The sequence below is a fragment of the Motacilla alba genome, chromosome 11, assembly GCF_015832195.1.
Source record: "Motacilla alba alba isolate MOTALB_02 chromosome 11, Motacilla_alba_V1.0_pri, whole genome shotgun sequence".
NCBI classification, from domain to species: domain Eukaryota; kingdom Metazoa; phylum Chordata; class Aves; order Passeriformes; family Motacillidae; genus Motacilla; species Motacilla alba.
Window position 1 is genome coordinate 15,819,827 of NC_052026.1, and position 16,285 is coordinate 15,836,111.

Sequence of the window (16,285 nt, forward strand, 5' to 3'; positions counted from 1 at the left end):
GCAGGCACCCTGACAGGAGCAGCACACAGGTAAGGGAAGAACAAAGGGTCCTCCCCTCCCATTTTGTGATGCACAGGGGATGTTCTGGAACACACACAGGCAAATCTGATCCCTAACAAATCTCTGCTGCTCACTGGCATGATGTGCAGCGAGCTGGGATCACTGATTTGGAAAAGAACAATTAACAGCCCACAGCGACAGGGTCAGGAGAGAGCCCAGATGTTTTTAAATGCATTTGAATAAAATCTACTTTACCAGGGAGGAAAAAACCAAAACCAGTGCCTGTCTGTCAAGTGCCTGTTGGAATCATCAGGACAATGGGGCCCAGTGGTTTTTGGAAGAGGCTGGAGCCCAGTTCAGCCACCAGGCTGGTTGTCAGAGTGCAGGCTCCCACTCTGGTGGCCGAGGCTCCTGACTGTCTGCAGTTACACATTAGCAAATGGCATAACCAGGTGGGACACAAGGGCTGACAGGCCAACAGTCTTTTTCACATTCCCACAATCTGACAGAATATAAATACAATCAAAGCACAATTTGCATTAGCACCAGTGGTGAAAAATAGGATGCCAGCACTGTCTAGCACAACAGCTGCTCAGCATCTGAATGAAATACTGTATCCAGTATTCACCCATCTCATAACATCCTTTTTGTAAGTCTCAGAGGTCACCTAAACACATTTATTGACTTCATTATTTTTATATAGGGAGAAAAAATTGATGGTGCTACAGAGCTGAGCAAATAACTCACAATAAAATCTTTATTCAATATATTTCATCTTTTTTTTACTGTTGCTGAAACACAGTGAAATTCTTACATTTAACCATTATCTAAAAACACTATCCGAGAATTTCTGCAGTAAATTTTTTTATGCTACAAGATGTTCTTGGAAAGTTCAGAGTGAATGTTTACCATTACAACTGTGTTTATTATTTAGATAAACCATGAAGCACTCTTTCTGTTCTCCAACTGACTTACACAATTCATAGTACAATGTGACTTACGAATTTTACTACTACGTGTACATGACAAATCCATGAACAGTTGGTTTGAGTGGCTCAGATTCTAGGACTTGTCAGCAATTAATTTCATGAGGAGTAAAATTAAAAGCAATTGAAAGGATCACATCCCAAGTGTCCTATCCAGAGGAAACAGAGACCAGAAAATGTGATAGCAATGCACAAATCAGAGGTTGATTAGTTGCACATATTCTAAAATAAAACTCCCAGTGACATTTTTTATGAGAGCCTGGATACATTTGGTGGCCTTTTTTATTTAAAAAAAATTCATTTCACTGAGCAAACCATTTCACTCATATCCTGAGTGGGAGACAGCCAAATCTCCTCAGATGCTATCAGTTACCCCTGGCCCCTTGGCAAAAATCTGGTGACACCTTAGCTGATGAATGTATGAAAGGAGAAAGTATAAATAATGGTCCTGAAACTGATACTTTTTGCCTGAAAAGTGCAGCCTGTGACACACTCAAGTAAGGTACATTATTAGGATTGCTCAGCACACAGGATCAATTCCTGCTGGTAGAGATGAGTACCAATTTCACAATACACAGCTCTGAAAAGCTGATTTGCTTCAGGAAGCTCCACTTTGGATCTTATTTTGAAGCAGACTAAGGAACTGAAACAAGCTCAGTTATGTACCTCTCCACAAAGCTCATAGGGATGAGACTCTTCAGACTGAATGAGGTCTGAAATTTGCCTGAGAATGCTTTGCCCATTCTTATTGAAACAAATGAACCAACAAGTGAAGCACATAGCTGATTATGACGACAAAAATAACTCAAAGCAAGACCCCCACTGGCTCACACAAAGGGATGGCTCATTGGCTGTGCAGGGTATAAGGAGGAACAGCACAGATGCAAATTGCACTGGGGACAGGAGGATGCTGAGCTGTGTGTGTATGGACAAGTTTCATCCTTTAACTGTGCACAGGGGATTGCTCAGATGTCTGCTCAAAAGAATTTCAGTCACAAGCTCTGCACAAAAATGCCTCTTCTGTGATGGGGAGACAGGACACAATTTCCTAGGCCCTAAATGAAAAGCCAAGTCTTATCCAAATGTCCTCTGCATTTTCATGCATTTCTGACCACATTAAATTTGCATAATGAGTCCAGGAGATCTAAGTGAAGCATTACTTGATTTCTATAATTGCCAGAAGTACACCACAGGAGCCAGACTACAACAGGATATGATGGTGTGAGAATGCTACAAGGAGGTACCATATTCTCATGGTGGGCTCCTCTGTACCCAACCATGAGCAACTCTAGGAACTACAGTTAAGTTCCTAACCTTGTCCTTATTAATATAAAAATACAGGTCTAACTCTGTTGCCACCTCATAGAGACCCTGCCCTGCCACAGCATTTTTATGGCTTCAGTTAAAGAAGGCAGAGCTCAGAAACTGCTGACAGGGATAACAAGAGTTTCATGCAGCCTGCACACACCGTGTGAGGAAAGGGAGAGAGAAGCTCTGACACAGAAGACATCCATGTTCCACAATGTTTCTATCACTGACACGGAAGTATTATGACACTATCAATCCTGCTTTCTTTACAATCCTACACACCTCTTACCACTACAAGTGATTTTCCAGGTGATTGCTTGGCAGAGGTTCAAGAGAGGTGCCCACACACCCACGTTTCAGAGTATCCTGAAAGAGCAGATACTCTTTCCACAAAAGAACACAATGGATTTGTTCCTCCAGTGAGCTCCCCTTGATCTGACACATGGGACATAAACGGCAGGGTATCAGTTTAATTTCTAGCAGCCACATGTGTCTCTCAGTTTGCCCAGTCAGTGGAACTCTTCCCTTTGAGGGCAACCTCAAAAGAAGGGAACAAATCAGGGAAGTGACTGAAGTGAAGCACATGGAATATTTTCTTTTCTATCTGAGAGTCTCTCAGGGAGACTTCAGGGTGACAAACAATAAAAAACAAGGTTAAAATCCCTCCTTCCATGAAATCAATGGGATTTTTTTCATTGACTCCAGAGGAACAACAATTTCTTTGTGAAATACTTTGAAAAAGGCTGCATCCTGTCCTGTTCAGTGCCACCACCCAAAGTATCAGCCCTGGCTGCTGCTGATTTGCACCAGGCAGGAATCTGATCCCTGCATTGCAGAGATTCACCCTCTCTCAGTCCTCACTGTCACCCACCAGTCTGAGACTGTGCTGCAGATAAATAGTGGGCTTTAATCCCCAGGACTCTCAATCCAATGCCTTTCACCACTGCCAGATTCACATTTTGTTTTGTCCCTTTAATAGGAGCTTACAGAAGAACGAAACTGATAAACTTCCTCCTGCTCAGATTGCAGGAGCACAGGATAATATAACAAGTTAAATGAAACATTAGGAGAAATAGAAAGCACTTTACAAAACATGCACTGCCTCTTTAACATTTCAAATTTTTCTTTTAACGTAAAATTACAGCATAATATAAGAAAGGAATCCAGCAGGATACTTTATCACAATACTTGGGCAACTTTAACTCATCTCAAGTGTTATTATAAGAAATAGAATTTACTGGTATGGACTTATATTCAATAGCACTCCTTCCCTTTTTAATGAAATGTCATTATTCCAATACAAATCCTTTCATTCTTCAACCCGCTCCCCCCTTCATCTCACTATATTTCATTTCCTGCAGTTACGTGATATTATTGCCTTTTTTTTCCACAGCTATTGATTTAGGTGTATATGGTTATTGCAATGCAAAATAAAACAGTTCCCCCATCCATTCTACCTTGTACCATTGAACATTAACTTAATTTGTTTCAAATCTGCATTTGATTTGGCAAGGAAACCATTTATCTTTATGAAGAAAGCCCTCATAAAGTAGGGACTTCAGGAGATCACTGCTTTAAAAATTTAATAGCCTTGTGTCTTATACACTAGAAAAATGAATTAAACCTTCAAATATTATATGTCTCAATGTAACCTTTTTGCATTTCATACTATGTTTAATTCATTATATCCCAGGAAAAAAAAATTAGATAAAACCTCACTAGATTTAGGGTGGTAGTTGGTTCTCAGTTTTGTTTTGACTTCGGCTGGGTATTTCACATTCCAGGATTAAAAGTCTTTTGATGGAGTATTAGCAGTTGGATGTAGCTGATGTTCTTGGGATGGAATTGGTTGTTGTGTATCTAATGTGGAGACTCCAAACCTGTAAACCCCAGCATTCAGATCTGACCACACCCTGGCACAGCTCCTCCCACACTGCATTTCTGTGAGCATTTGGAATTCACCCAGGATCATGAGTTTTGAACCCAGAAGTCTGGACAGCAGCAATCCTACTACTCCCTGTTATTTTCTCCCAACAGTTCTGCCCTCTCATGCACCTCCTCTGTGACTTTGGTCAGAACAAGCTTAGCCCCAAAAAAACCCCATGCAGTTTCTGAGGTGGATTCCTGGGGAGGTCAGCTTCCCAAACACAGGCAACTGCAAGAGCAGACATGAGGCATGAAGGAGAGAGCTCATATGGCTTGGTCTGGCTGAGGCTGGCAGGAAGTTCAAGTCTAAACTAGAAACACATCAAGAGGCTCAAGTCAAGACCTAGAAGTCAGTAAAACTTTGAGTAAAGATTAAGAGCTATAAAGGTAAAAATACCCAACTCTAGGCAGGTCAACCTTCATAAACTGGGATGAAAGGCACAAGCGTAGCACGGCACACAAAGCATAAATACTGCACTGTCTGCTGTAGCAGTATTACCAATTAATTGCTTTTATGTTAGGACTCTGAGTATTGCAAGAAATCTCAATCAAAAGATACCCAGAATGAGGAAAGAGTTTAAAGCAGAGAGGCACCATGAAAGAGCCAATGAAAACTTAGGCAGAAGAAAAAGCATCTCAGAAGACCCCTAGAAGAGGACAACCGAGTGAAGAGAAGGGGGCAATAAAACAGTCAGGAGTTGTGCAAGTAGGGAAAGCAGGAAGCTCTTAATGTTCAAATCAAAAATAAACTCCCCATCAGAACAACCTCCATCAGCCTGCAACGTTGTATTACTGAGCTATATTCTTTGGTACACCTAAGTTTTATTGATTTTATAACTATAAAGAAAACAGCAGACACTAGAAATACATTGCACAGGTCTCATTACAAATCTCCCTGTCTGTATCTTAGAACATTCTTAAGCTGCATTTAGCAAGCAACCTGGAGAGCACTGATATACTGTGTACACATATTAGAGACATGACTGTATTTGCCTATTTCTTCCCAGTAGGTAACAACAGGCTGTTTTCATTGGATGATCTCCAGAAACAAAATCAGAGCACAGCATTGTGATTACTCAGCTCATACAATGAATTCCCAGTTTCAGTAAGAATAAGTAACATTCTAATTTAGAGCTGATATTTGACACTGTATGCAAGGGGAGGGGTCTACTTTCCATTTTCTCCTTAGACAACAGCAGTAAACTGCAAAACTCCCTGCTAAAATGTATGATCTTTGGAGAATGCTAATTGACCTACTAAAGTTGGCTTATTTTATTTGGTGAAATTTGCTTATCACAGGCCTCTAGGTGCTCTACATAAACAATATAAATGAAAATAATGAATAGACCAAATACCTAAGTGACAATGGGGACCACATCAATAGCTGTCTGCCCAACAGAATTTGGCTCAAAAGAAACTGTATTATAGCATCTGATCATTTCAGAAGAGGGAACTTTCCCCCTTCTGAGGTTTGTTTTATTTCTGAGCACAGGGGGATTTGTTAGTTTGAGGCAGATCAGGTATATCCACCCCTTGCAGCCTGCAGAGCACAGCACTTCTGTGGATGTGAGCACATGTGGAAGGGACGCCATCCTGTGGGTGTGCAAAGTGGATATTCAGGGAGGGCAGGCAAGGCTGGGGAGAACAGAACACACTCCCACACTGCCAGGGTTGACTTCTCCAGGGCAGGGGCCAATCTGAGACCACAAACAGAGTAAAGCTGTTCAGCTCCTGGTGGTTCCCTACAAGCCTGAGGACGGGAACAACAGCAGCAGAGGTTATCTCTAATTTTATGCACTTCCCAGAGTAGAGAATTTCTCTCGAGATAACCTCAATTATTTTGTTGTTGTTACTATTTCTGTGCATGGAGTCTAAGGAGATTTCTAAACAGGATGAAACGAGCACATCATCTTCTCATAGAAAGGCTCATCCAGCAGCATTGTTCTTCTCATGGAAAGGCTCCTCCAGCAGCAATGTTCTCTCTAGATCAACCAAGTCAGAAAATAAACTGCATCTGTAGGAACACAGACAGGATTTGAGAGCAAACCAGTCACCCAGTGTGAGTCACCATAATGCTTGAGGGATATAAACTGTGAAACTGCAAATTTAATATTGAAAGAACCAGACTAGACTTATGCTAGCTAGCTAACAAAACAAAGTTCAGCATTGCTTCACTCACCAGCAGCTCAGGGAGCTTCACGGCTCACTCTGACCTTGCCAGGTCCAGGCTGCTGGTGAGGTGGAGACTCTACAGCCCCCTTCTCCCATGAGAGCAACTCTGACATACCAAGTGCCCTTCCTGATGTGAGGGACAGAGGACAGAGCATCCTCCACTTTGGAAAGCGGGATTCCAGGCGGGACCAAACACTGCCTGCCAAACACGTGCGTCCCACTGACAGCACCCCAACCAGGATATCAGGCTGTCAGCTGTGACATCTCCGTCACCTCATTCACAATTCCCACAACTGTGCAACTGTTGCACAGCTGTTGCACAACTCAAGTGTTTCTGCTGATTCCCAGGCCAGTGAAAGCAAAGCAAACAATAATACCTGTTCTTTACAGATTTCATACCCCTTCAGAGCAGGTACATGGAGTCGGAGACATTCCTCCTCTTCACAGATTTAAAAATTTGGACGGGAAGGAGCTTCATTCAATCTCCTGCTAATACAATATGAAACACTCTTCACAGCTGTAATTTCCTGTAGCATCTAAAATGCTTCCTGTTAATATTTTCCATGTTGTTGCTGTTTTTATGAAAAAAATCCCCTAAATATTAACATTTTCAGATGGCAGAATGGAAAAAGCTAATATAACTCTTAGAGACACAGCATACAAATCCAGAAATAGATCTAAAGGCAGATTTCTCAGCACTCCCTAAATTCTGGAACAGAGAACAGACCAAAACCCCAGTCCAACCTTCTGCTTTTCCTCACCCAGTACTCAGATGTTGTAATTTGACCTCGATTCTAGCCAGAAGACAAACCTCATTTCTGTAGCGTAACACAGATCATGAACCTTTATTTTATCATTGTGTCCATACAAATTCCTGCATTCTCCCATTTCCATGGCAAATAATAATCCTACCTTTCTTATAACGCTTGGAGGAGAACGATTTGGGTCTTTTTTCTGGGAAGTAAATGATATTTACCAGCTATTGCTGCTGAAAGATTTCAACTAAATGGGAGGTTCGAGAGACAGGGAACAATAAACAAAATAAAGCCACAAAGTAGCCAAAAACTAAACTAAGCAAACAAAAAGCCTTAGGTTTTAGTTCTATAGCGTCCCACAGTTATCCTCAAAAATTCCATTTTAAAAGATTTAATGATTTTGTGAGCACCTAAATGATGAGGGATATCTCAAAGAGGACCAGGACTCGCTGGGAGCATTATTGCCCCAAGAAAACTAGAACATGCCTGACCCTTGCAGACAGCAGCAACAGACCCAGTGAGCAACTCCCATTATTATTTTGCTGTTTCTTTGTCCATGCTGCCTGGAGGGCTGAGCCAGCTTTGTAGGAGAATTAGTTTGGCTCCCCTGGCTGCCCAGCCCAATTACTCAGCAAAAACCAGAGGGCTGATGGTAATGGGTAATGGGAACTCAGGGACCACCAGCCCTGTCAGTGAAGCTGCACCATTCATACCTGTATGTCTGTCTGTCTGTCTGGCACAGGGCTACAGGACTTATGCAGTGGCTTCTCTCTAGCTAAGCAAGAAAAATATCAAATTGGACATATTTGCAAGCTTGTACAATTAGTTGCCGAGCTGAGTGTGCAGATTAACATTTGTTCATGTATTTACCAACTCTTCAATGGCTTTTCAATAATGATCCCTACAGCTGTGGACATAATTTGTGTAGTCATAGACCATGGATATGGTGTGCAATCAAATGTGAGTGCCCACAAATCTGGGAAAGATCTAATATGGGATCAAGGCATACCTTCTGGGAGTGTACTTGTTCCAGCTAGGCACTCAATCCAGTGAATTTCTTGAGATTCTTGGTAGCCATAGTACCAGAAGGCAAGCAGACTAGACCGAAGATACAAATGTACCTCCAGTTTCAGAAAATCTTGCAAATTTCCCTAGTTTGTGGCTTATATAGACACTGAAAAATTCTCACTCTTCCCAGACAGCATTTGGGACACTACTCAGTTTAACATTACATGCAGCTTCTGAAGAACTTTGCAACATTTATCATTTCCAATAAAAAACTTTTCTGCACCGAGAAAATGCATGTGATTTCAGCTTTGTCATAAATCAGTCTGTAAAATGTCTAGCCAGGTTTTTGTTAAAAAGTGAAAGGAACACTCACCAGTGTGGTCATCCCGTGCCAGGAATGCTGGGGCTGGCACAGCCCTGTTCCTACAGCAACAAGCTGTGACCCTCTGGGTCACTCTGGATTGCACTGTCCTGTACATAAAGGTCACTTAAATCAATGAGATGGTGTGTGGGATACAAGTGAGCCTCAGAGTCCTTCCAGATACCAGGGACTCTTTATTTGCTCACCTTTTTTTCCGTGGACAGCTGCAGGAGTTTCTGCCAGGCTAACACAGAGCAGAGCAGGGGCCCATGGATATTTGTAGATTACTCCTGTAGAGTGTCATTACCAGGTTCTTCACATTTGTCATCACACACCCATACCTTGCCAATTGTATCTCTTCATATTTGGATTATTTAGATGCAAATCCACTGCACATTGCAAATTCCCCCTCTCTCAGAACGCAATCGATTTTAAAAGCATGCGAGCGAAAGCCTGAGTGCTCAGAGTCTTTGCAAGTGTCCATGACATGAAAGACTTTAAGTGACTGTAAGCTATTTTCCTTGCTGTCAAGCTGCCAGATGATTTTCTTGCTATTAGCACATGCCTATACAGGCCAAACTAATGCTTGCCTTTTTGGACATATGTGAGGAAATAAATGTAATTACAAGCAAGATGTAATCACAATTGCTTTACTATTAAAGCTGCTGTATGCTCTCACGGTTTAGTTAACAATACATGTAGAAAAGTGGAATTGCTTGATGTTCTCAGAAAAAGGGAAAAGAGGGGAAAAAAGATAAATATGGCCTCTTTCATTTATATCTGTGAAAACACAACATTTAAATGCAGAATTTGACTTCCCAAATATCACACCAAAAACCTTTTAACAAAAACAGCAGGGAGAGAAAGCTCTTTAAACCATGATATTCCATGAAGGATTATGAAAATAGAGGTCATTGCAAGAAAGAGAATTGCAAATACAACTTGAAAAGCTTCTCACATTTGTAAATACATCGAGGAGAATTTATTCCTCTTTGGTTTTTCTACCAAAGGATATTTACAGGTTCCCAGGGAAAAAGGAAGAAAAAAAAATGACATCAAATTTGATATACTCTGTGTGGTGCAACATGCTGATGTGTAGTAGTAACACTCAAGTGAGCTTCAAAGGAAATGAGTTTTCTAGGCTGGAGTTACACATTACAGGCCTGATCCTGACAACACACTGAGCATTTCCTGAGAGCTTTCGTGTGCCCTGAGCCCTCACTGAATTCAGAGACAGCTTTTGATTTCTTTTGGTGCTGGATTATGATCAGAAGTAATGAGACAAAAACATAGTGTGCTTCAAAGCAGGAGCTGAAGCTCATCTTCTTACTGAGTCCATCACACCGAGGCCCCTGCTCTTCATTAGGGCTCTGGAGTGATGAAATAATAACAATTAGGATCCTAATAACCAAGTGAATCTTGCTTTGTCTGTTCAGGCAGTCCCAGACTCACACACTCTTACATACCCAGCACGAGAACAAAAGGCTTTTGGGACACATGCATAGGTGCTTTGGCACACTGCTGACACTCAAGTGGCTGAACACATTCCCAAGCTTTGACTGACAGCTCTGATTAGCAGGTCTCAGTACCCTGGATCAGCGAGATCTGGTTTTCAGCAAACCCCAAGTACCAACAGTCTTAAAATTACACCTCTTTAACGCACAGGCTCTCCTATTTCCAAGCAACTAAGCCCACTGCCATGTGTGGAGGACGTGCAGGCAGCCCCTTCAGACGCGAGCCATGGGAGGTGCTAATGTGTGACAGACGCAGCCAGCGGGTCGTGTTCTCCATCCACTGCTGCTGAATGATTCCCACAAACCTCAGAAGTTCAGTTCAGGTGGCATGTGCACTCTCAGATGACCAAGGCATAAAATTCCTGACTTGAACTAGCTTATCTGAAATTTCAGATATTTCTAAAGTTGCACCATGAAAATAAACTGGAATGGAGTGACATCTATGAGAACCAGCCTGCCCTGCACAAACTTTTTGCAGCTCCAAATACTGGAGAAGGTCTCTCTGAAGTCTCTGACACAGTACAGCTGACAGTTATCTCCACTGAAAGCAGTTCAAACCCTGCTCATCTCTACAAAGGGCCACGTCCAGGTCTGTCTTTGCTGCTCCAGCCTCACACTTCTGCTTGAACTTGGCAGGTACCTTACAACTGCAAGGTAAAACTGAGGACTGAAATCAGCAGCAAAGCTCTCACAAGTTTTAGCACAACTAGGATTTCACATTATGATTTCCTTCTGTATGAAAAAAGACCAAGGGGGGATGGAGCTCAACTTCTCACTGCCCAAACATCTGATACCAATAATACTTCTTTTACTCTGTCCAAAACTATATTTAAATTGCATTTCTGGCAGGTTTTGAGATGTGTGATATAGATCTCCTGCTATCACATCAGATGTAGTTTCCTTCAGAACTGTTGAACCAGATGTAAAATGTGAGAGATGTAAAAAGTAAAATAAAAACCCTGCTCAGAGTAAAGTGTTTCTGACATGTGGCTATTATATATTGGGTTTTAGATGTATATCTCCACTCCAGCCATTTAAGAAGGTACACAGTAACGTAACTCTATTGGAGCTGATTAGTGCCAGCTACTTGTGATCAGTAGGAATTTAAAAACCAAGGGCTGCCAAACACTAACAATTTATAAACTGTATGCCAGCAATGTGCTGCAACCGAATATTCTGTAGTGCACTTAATTTCAAAGTAGAGCCATATTTAGAACACTGGTGGGGCAGAGGAGGGGTACAGAGAAGCTAATAAATCATGCCAGTATTTGATTTTCAGCACATAGAACTGTACATGTTCTGTTTCTTACTGACAAAGAGAACCAGAGGCACAGAGTGAAAGGAATTCTTGCGAGGCTGTCAAGCAGTTGCACAGACAACAGGTACAGTTGTAAAGTAATTCTCCCCTTTTCAAGCATAAAATTGTCTCTTACAAATCTCAGTGGCAAATGTGTGTAGGTAAAGATTTGAGTTACAAATGAAGAGCACTGAAGGAGTACTTTGGCAGCAAAGGTGAGTCAAAGCACGGGCGACACCAGGGAAGAAACAGCTGCACTGCCAGCACATTAACATCCTGATTGTATCCCACTCCCCACAGACCCAATGATCACTCGCATGACATTCAGCACTATCTGAGGAGCAAAGGAATCTAACCAACTGTCTGCTCTTAAGAGAGAAGGGCAATGATTCTCCTGTCACTAGTTTTATCTCTTTGTGACCCCTCTGAGTTCAAGGAAATCACTCCTGATTTATCATACTGAGAGGAGTATTAGTCTGAACCTATTTCATCACAAGACTACAAGCCCTCCAAAAACAGGGTTTCCTGTCTCCCAGGGACTTGAATTTGTCCCTCCCTGGTGACTGTGTGTCTATTAACATCCCAAAGACATTATGCTGCATAGTGTTTTCAGTTACATACTGCACCATGGACCACCCTAAAAATTAATGTAACTGTGTCATGTGACCAAACCAAGTGGGGAGAAAAAGCCATAAAGCCAGTGCATCCAATCATCAGGAATCAAAAAAGCCTTCTGAGAAAAAATAATCCAATGAGACAAAAAATTCATGCTGATCCCAGGAGAAGGGAAATGGCTTTGTCATCTGCAGCACCCTGAGACCAGCTCAGGAACACAGAGATGGACCCTACTGAGAAATAGACAGAGTTGAATCTGCTGTTAAGCAAAGAAGGCTTCCTCTATGATTCTTGTCCATGAATGGCACCCAAGGGATATTTTAAAATTTTTTTTACTTTAAACAAAAGACACCCACAGCTTAGAAATCCAAAAATGAATCCATTCTCACTGAAAGGAACTGAGTAGTACAGCTAAATAAAATTTACCCATAATCCTTGTAGTTAGTTTCTATCTACCCAGCATTTTCTGTAAGCACCTAAATCCCCTTAAGTAAATACAATATACTGAAACTCTATGCTTAGCCAAGTTACTTCACTTTTAGGAGTTCAAGGAAGCTAAAATGCAAATGAGAACTTTGACATCCTGACTCCCTGATGCAAGACAAGGGGCAGAGAAACCAAGCAAGGAGCCCCAACACGACTGGAGAGCAAGGAATGTGATAATTCTCATCCTTGCTAATTTCTAGCTAGTGCTACTTGGGTATTTTAATATTACTGTAATTTGTAATTGTTCAAATTGATGACATCCCAGTGAATGGAGCTGTAAAAATTCACACAAGGCTCAAGGCTCAAAGGCAAGCCTGTAGGATGGAGCATGAGGATTTGGTCAAGGGCATTTGAAGTGGCATCTTTGCTTCATTCAGGCATAAATTGGGCCATTGTGATAAATGTCTGAGAATGCTCAGGGAATGATTTTTACAGTGCCAACAGTCAGGAATCTTTCAACTGTCATTGGCAGAGCAACTTCAAACTCTCTCCACTGTATACAGCAACAGAATCACACAATCACAGAACCACAGAACCCCAGAATAGGCTGATCTGGGAGGGACCCACAAGGAGCAAGTCCAACTCCTGGCCCTGCACAGGACACCCCAACAATCCCACGTGTGCCTGAGATTTTGTCCAAACACTTTTTGAGCTCTTTCAGGCTTGGGACTGTGACCACTACCCTGGCTAGCCTGTTCCAGTGCCCAACCATCCTAACATGTGAATATCTTGACATTCCACACATCTAACATGGGGATTCCTGAGAGCGTATTTGGAGCATTTCACCCCAGCATAGCCAGCTGAGGGGCAGCATGCTGAGAGCTCAGCAGTACCCCTGGTTCTGAGCTCAGAGCCAGGAGTGTTGCACATTCTTCGGAAGCACACGTCACCCTTCGGGTGCAGGAAGAGTCGCGATACACCCTGGCTCACCCGAAGGGCCTGAGCAGGAGTTGTGGAGTTGGATGCTTGTGATGACAAATGTAGAGGTTTCTCAATAGGTATTTTAATTTGGAATCCTGCACTGAATTGCCACACCCTGGTCCTGCAAACGCAATGTGAGATATGGCAAACATTTGGAAACATATGGAAATCCAGATGTTCTCTCATGTAGCACTGGAAAAGAGCAGCGCAGACTATGTTCAATAGATGCCAGTTATGATCTTACACATATTTTTAGAGAAATGCTTCAATTCTTAAAAAAAGAAAAATTGATCTTAATGGTTAGTGACATTTTAGTTCAGTCACAATTACAATCAACCAGACTTACTCTTTGCATTGGTAGCATGATATGGTCCTTAAGCTCATACAGGGTTAAGTTTGTCATCCTCAGAGATTTCTTAATGACCCTTGTTATCTAAACCCCCACTCAGAATGGTGGCTGTGGATTATGTTTTCAATGCACATCCTTAGACATATTAGGACACGAAGTGAACCTGACAGGGAGAAGAATATTTCCTTTCTCCTCTGAAATGCCCCAGGAGGGTTTTCTGCAGGTGACCTCTTCAGACCTTGGCTCTACATTAGAGTTATTGTCCTGAGAGAAGATTCAGTTAAAACACACAATTCATTTCATATAGTGCTCTTGAGTTTATTCTTGGTGGCAGCTAACTTGTAAAATTTTATTATGGCTTCTTCTTTGGTTTGCTTGATGGAAAACAATTATTCTATCATCAAGTCTAAATGATATACCTTGCTAGACTACACAATTTTTTTTCCATTACTATTTTCAGATAAAATGTTAATTTCTGTTTAGAAAGAAGTTCCAAAACATCCTCCCTAACATATTATCAATATATTAATTCACACTTCCAAATGCCTGTGTTCAAGCAGGTCTGTTATCCTAAAACAAGACTTACGACTTCCGAATGCAAGCTGTTGATGATGATGATGATAATGATAATGATAATAATAATAATAGTGTTATAGCAGTGTGCTGGTGTTCCTTATGAGAGCAGAGCTGGCAGTTGTAGGCAAATACACAAATGCTTGTAAGAGTTCACCTGTGCCTGAAACTGCCTACACTGTCACCAGACAGAAAGACAGAGCAGCGGAGTCCTACCCTGGGAAGTGCAGCTGCAGCACAGAAAAATAAGCAACTCCTTCCCAAATAAACAGGCTGTTTCTGAGAGGCAGCGGCCCCCAGAGCCCTGCTCAGCCCCAGCAGCAGCAGCAGCAGTGCCTGCTGGAGCAGCAGTGCCCTGCTTTTGCAGCCCTGCTCTCCGGCCAGGCTGCTGCAGCCGTGCTGCTCCCAGAGCCACCCTGTCCAGCAGGGACTCAGGAACCCCTGTTCTCCATTACCCAGGGCAGGTGTACCCCAAGCAACTCAGAGGGTTTGAGAAGGGCTTTGCTGCCACCTAGAACCAAGACTACTAAATCCCAGCTGAGAAGAGAAGCTCTAAGCCTGCTCAGGTGTGCGGCTCTCAGTCAGTGGAATTTTCTCCACAGCAGGCCTGGCATTTACTTAGGGGGAAATGTCAATGACAGCAGAGCTAAGCCCATACAATTTATTTACAAGCATGTTCTGAGATGATTGTGGAGTGTAACTGACCTTGAAATACATTCCTCTCTGAGGACTTTGGCAGGGAGCTATTTTTATGCTACAATAAAATTTCCAGTGCTGTGACCCCACCCTGGTTTCGTGCCATGGCCTTATGCCTGCTCAGAGTGACAACCCCCAGCCGAGGCAAGAAGCCACAGCCACCCTCTCCTCTGCCTAAGCCTGGGAGTTCTCTAAGAAAGAGAAGTAAAAATGGATCATGAACATATCTGAAACCTCTTAAAACTTCACCAGGATTAGAGAAAAGAACCCACCCATCTATAAACTGCAGCAGGTGCACTCACCTTGTAACTAATGCCTCAAAAATGGACAAGTTTTTCTTAGATGGAACTATTTTCTGGGAAAACAGCACTTCAGACATTATCTGCCCTCTTTTATATAGACAACATGCACTGTAAGTCTGATACACATTCAAAACCAATGAAAAATTCTCACTGATTTGAGCAGTCTGTGCTCCTCAAAATATTTGTATCAATCCTTTTCTTTTAAATTCCCAGGCAACAGTCATTTAAATTGAGGTTCACCTCCTATCCCACAGATTTGCTCTTCTTAAGTTACTGTTTCTAGTAGAAATTTCTCTTGCAAAACAATCTTCTGAAGAATTCACAGATACTTATAGAGCCATTATTCATATATTTGTTATATATCAAAAAAATCCAGGCCACTGAAAATATTATGCAGCTTCTTCAGTTCACTGTGCAGTCAGATTGCTCTGATAAGATGGCAGATGCAACCTAGGAAATTAAAGTAAAGCCAGTACTGTGGATTTGTATTTTGAACCTGGTTGAAAGCACAATAATCATTTAAAGTAGCTTTGTACAAAGCCCATACCCAGGGATGAATCTTGTTTTGTGGCCATGATCATGGTGGGGTGAATGTCTGTTGAAAAAGCCCAGGTGTCCTAGAGGAAAATGTTCAGAAGGTGGTTTTATTTAAGGCTTATTACAGTGTTTGAGGAAACCATTCAGTGGGGTTTTTTCATGCTTGCATATACCCTTGAACATAAATTTGGAGGCATGCAGAATTACATGATTCCATGGAAATTAACATGATAATGAATATTAACATGACAATTAATAATACACTTTAATGTGTGTCATGCAGTTGAGTGAGCCAAGAATGAACCAAATGTGTTGTACCAAGTAACCCCCCACAGTTACAAGACAGAAACGAACAGCATTTTGTAATTATACACAGTGACATATTTTCTCATATCTACTGCCAAAAAAAATATCACTTTTGGGAATTAAAAGAGAGAGCAGCAAATAGAAACAGCTATGTCATCAGTAATTGCAAACAT

General features: G+C 41.9%; 1 long non-coding RNA gene across 13 annotated transcripts in view; it reads right to left on the reverse strand.

Annotated features, from left to right (window-relative positions):
- Positions 1 to 16,285, reverse strand: part of LOC119705373 — a 113,161-nt gene that overhangs the window by 18,144 nt on the left and 78,732 nt on the right. Inside the window, exon 11 of one of the 13 annotated variants that reach the window (XR_005258215.1) lies at positions 14,673 to 15,719. The exons of the other annotated variants lie outside the window; for them this stretch is intronic. This is a non-coding gene — a long non-coding RNA (uncharacterized LOC119705373). Of the gene's footprint in view, positions 1 to 14,672; positions 15,720 to 16,285 lie in introns of those variants that run through there. 13 annotated transcript variants of the gene reach the window in all.